General features: G+C 35.2%; 1 long non-coding RNA gene across 1 annotated transcript; it reads right to left on the bottom strand.

The window, feature by feature from the left end:
- Positions 1-2,644: 2,644 nt before the first annotated feature.
- LOC136755227 (uncharacterized) lies at positions 2,645-4,180 on the bottom strand. The gene is made up of 4 exons (XR_010817637.1): positions 4,120-4,180; positions 3,717-3,755; positions 3,178-3,277; positions 2,645-2,696 (listed from the first exon to the last, which is right to left on the bottom strand). It is a non-coding gene; the product is annotated as an uncharacterized LOC136755227 (long non-coding RNA).
- Positions 4,181-4,637: the final 457 nt, after the last annotated feature.

Below are 4,637 nucleotides of genomic sequence, written 5' to 3'. Positions count from 1 at the left end.
ATTATCGTCATGCAATTTAAAATGTTCCAGTGCGGATTTAAATGACATCCCATTATTTCTTCCCAGAAGCCTCTGAATCCATTATCTTACCTCTCTACACTAATATATATATATATATATATATATATATATATATATATATATATATATATATATATATATATATATATATGTGTGTGAGTGCATGTGTGTGTGCGTGTGTGTGTGTTGGGGGGGGTACATTTCTGTGGTTTCCTTCACAAATTCTAGATAAGTAATAGAAGAAAAATCCTAGTGTATATATTATCTGAATATATTTTAGTGACGGAAAATAATGTAATCTTATTACTACTCTTACTACTATTTAAAAGTAAATATTAAGACATTAAGGTTTTAGTCTAGTTTGGCTAAGAGTCTCCTACAGTTAGTTTCAAGTTAAATCCAGTTTAAACTATACTTTGACAGTCACCATTTAAGAAAAACAACAGTGTAGCTAGATAGCTAGATAGATAGTGTAGCTCAGATTCAAACCATCATCTCAGGGGCCCCTCCAAGCACCTCACTCCATACAGCTCCACACTCCGAGCGACTGATCCGCTATGCCAATATAATGGTTCACTGATGTGGGGGGGTTTGTATACTAATTTGTAACTATCCCATACACTTTGAATTGCATTTCTTGCACATTGGAAATCTGTCTGTCTCTGAATTTCATCTGATACAACCACATCCCTGTGATAAGGGAGGCTGGCTTGGCACTGAAGTTTCACATGCTACGAAAAACATAGGGAGCAGGGGTGGCATTTCAAGGTGTGCACCTTTCTCTCTCAGACAATCCAGGTCAGTCCAAACTGATATGTACAATCTATGCATTTGCAATGTATTTTTCTATGCCAAATTTAAACTGACATTCCAACTCAATTAGATTGATTTTGTTAAAGTGTGTTTATAATTTTGTGATGGATCATTTCTCACAAATGTGTCTGTAGCTGAGTGAGAGCTGTGTCACAGCCTATAGAAGTAGCATTGAGCTTAAACAATCAGTTCAGATACTTTAACAAGAGTGTGTTCTTGTCAATCTAAAATAACGCAAACAGTATCAAGCTGTCTCTCATTTAAAAAAACTCTCTGAGACCAATCCATGTCCCAGGAAAGACTGGCTGCTCTGGCTTTGTTTTCTATTGACAACTGTAAAGCAAGAGAAGTAGATTTAATTTCGCCACAATTTTCTGCTACTTAAGTTTGATCCACTAGTTTTTGATATGGTAAGACACACACTCATTTTGACTTATAACATTACTTTGATTGTAATGATTCAATTTAGGCAGACTCATGTAAACATTTGCTTTGATTGTTAAGAGCGTTATCACATCTTTATGGGACGTATTGCATCACATCAGCATGTTGTTCAGGGGTGATGCATTTAACATTTTTGCCCACTATTAGTGCCAGTGTCATGTAAAATGTGTCTATCCAGCCTCTGGAATTAAAGGGGAGTATCCCATGCTCTGCAGGATAGAACTTGCATTTTAAACCTTTTGAATCTTTAAGCTACAAAAGAGTAACACTGCAAATTTCCATTAATCTTTTGGCCAGGAAATGACACCTTTACGAAACCAACAGTTAAACTTTTTTTAAACAATGTGTCACCATGTTTTTCAACATCGTATCTCAAATAAATTGCTATTTGTAAACATTAAAGTTATCATCAAACATGCTACAAAGTTATTAAACATTTAATAGATCATTTTTAAACCATTACATCATAATGACAAAACTGCATATAGTTATTTCTGTTTGTAACTTTCAATTGATACAAAATATGTACAGCCAGACCAGTCAAGGTTTTGAGACGGGTCTAAAATCTGTCACCTTGATAGGAATACAGACATGAGATAGGACAGTGAAAGTTAATAAAGTCTGAATGGAAGGCCTCTTGTGCTTTCCTTCCTCCAGAGTAATATTGTATGAAACGTTGATTACATTAACAGCTTCCCAAAATTGACTCCCAAGGTCATCTGTGTAATATTTGTTTGTTTAACACCATGTCTTGTAATGTGTTACCTTCTAACACTATAGGTATCTGTCTGTTGTTTTTCACCTTAACTTTTCATAAAATTGAGTACCATTGCTTGACTTTATCCTTTTATCATATATGCGGCTACCTGTGAGTTTAGAAGTAAATTATCAGTCTTTACTTCCTGCTTATTTCTATATCTCCAAAGACCCCCCATCAAAATAAACAAATAAATAATAGTATATCACATTGCAGTAATACATGTCTGAAATCCCCTCAATAGGTATTGGTTTATTTGTCCCTTGGCTTCATGGTTCTAATCCTAAAGTTGAAAAATGTCTGCACACGTGCATACACACACACACAGACACCTTATAGTGCCATTCTATAGTTTTCTATAGAAAGACAGAGTACAATGGTACAAATAAAGTAATTAAACAAATATGAGAAGTTTGCTTTAACAAGTTTATTAGATGTCTACATCGAAAGCAGTCAGTCTTGTAATGTAAACAGGAACGAGAACAAAGATTGCATTTTAAATTAAGCACTTACAAATACTACATTTTGTGTTTAAAGATCAGACTATATCATACAGCATATTGAGACATGAGGAAAATATGTGCCGGTGGTGAGGGGGAAGCTGTTACTGGTGGAGCAGATTTGGAGGTTGTGTCAGGAATCCTGAAGTCACATGTTTTTCCTGGAGGAGACAAAAGAGCATTTTAACACCATATCTCTGATAAAGATATTTAAGCAGGACTGTATGCAGGGCGTCTTTTCCAGTTAGAACGTTTGCCTGATATTGGTTCATTTATATTTCTTTGCCATGAAAGTCCTCTTCTAAAAGAAGGCAGGACAGAGTAAACCATATTGATATTGAGCAGAACTAAAAAGGCAATTTATTATGATGCCACTGATCAGGAACAGATTAAAGATACTCAGCATGTTGAGTGAATGAAAACCACTACTATGACGTAAATTTAGTGTAGCGTTTTACAGTGTTGTTGACAGTGGTTTGAAAAATAATCAAACTGAAATACATCTCCCTACATTATGGGCGTATGTTGGTGAGCACGTGGACGCAAGGGCTCACAAGAAGAGGAAAACAGAAGATGAAAAAGAGGAATAAGTCGAAGTAAAAGAAGAGGTGGCCAGGATATTTATTAGGAAAATATACTGACCGATTTATTGCCCCACTCCTAGCAGAGTCAGCACTTTCTTTATAATGTCCAAAATCATGTTGATGCTCAACCCAGCCAAAGGAGAGGTTGCAGCCGCCTTCTAAAGAGGGAGCAAAACACCAATACTTTAATTCAGATTCATCCAAACAGGAGAAGAAAAATACTCAAGGAACCTAATGCCATTAGGACAACTTTATTCGAGAACTCTCAAAAACATTCCAATATTAAATGTACTTATTCCTCATACCACATATTAAATACTAATATTACTACCAATAAAATAAGTATATGGAATGTTTTTATTCTGGAAATGTGGGTGTGGTGGATTTGGATTCCTACAGAATGATATATATGTCAACATTTGAAAAACAAACTTTAGAAAATATATAGGATGTACACCAGTTTAATGAAATTGAGGTCAAAATAAATATTCTACTTTAAAGGACAAAATCCTTTACAAGTCTCTGTCATGTATAAGACATTCAGTTTTTTGTTGTTGTTGTTGTTGTCACTACAGTAATACAAGTTGAGGGACTTACTGAAGAGGACCGTGCTACACGCTCAAGTTCTTCATCAACCTGAAAGGACACACATCACCAAAATGAACATAATTTCAAGGACTGATAATTGTACTGAAATATATTCATTGATGGCAAGTGGATCTCTGAGAAATTAACAATGTCAACTGATCTGACGCCTGTAAAGAATGTGCCTTCCTCATATTTCATTGAAGACAATGACATATTACATTTAAATATGAAAAGTGATAGTCATGTCAAGCAGAGGGTCGAGACAGGTCTTTGAAATGTTTTAGTTTGATAGAATTAAATGCAATTATGGGCATGTAATTTAAAACATTCACATTCTTACATCTAGAACCTTTCAGAGCATTTATGTATCCAATCCCTTAATCTGTAGCTTCAAACTGATACGAACACTTACCGGGAGAGCAATGCTCAGTGCTATGAGGCACAGGACGAGAAACACAGTCTTCATGATTGTCTTGGAGGCTGCTGAAAGGCATGGAATGAATAATCTGTCAATGCTATAAGCTGTTCAACATCACACTTTAATCACATATAGAATGCATACATAAAGCATTGTAACATCTCAGATCATGTAATAACATGAAGCAAATCCTGGGCACATCATTTTCAGATTATCATAGATTAATTTCCAAAAAAGTAATTCAGTAAAGTTCAAATGTTACGTGTTCAATGCAGAAGGGGAAATAGTTCGAGTCGAATGATTCCCTGTGTCAGGCTGGTTTAAACACATTCTAATAAGGTCCTATTTAAAGGAATTTCAGAAAGCTAATGGCCAATCATATCACATTAAATAAACCATGTAAATAATGTGGTTTTGTCGGAGGATATATTTCCTTACAAACTTATGAAATACAGGCTTGCCATGACTATGGGAGAGACATGCTCAGTTGCATGGTTTATTAACACCCACTT

This window comes from Amia ocellicauda, chromosome 8 (assembly GCF_036373705.1).
Source record: "Amia ocellicauda isolate fAmiCal2 chromosome 8, fAmiCal2.hap1, whole genome shotgun sequence".
NCBI classification, from domain to species: domain Eukaryota; kingdom Metazoa; phylum Chordata; class Actinopteri; order Amiiformes; family Amiidae; genus Amia; species Amia ocellicauda.
This window is presented reverse-complemented; position numbering and strand designations above follow the sequence as displayed.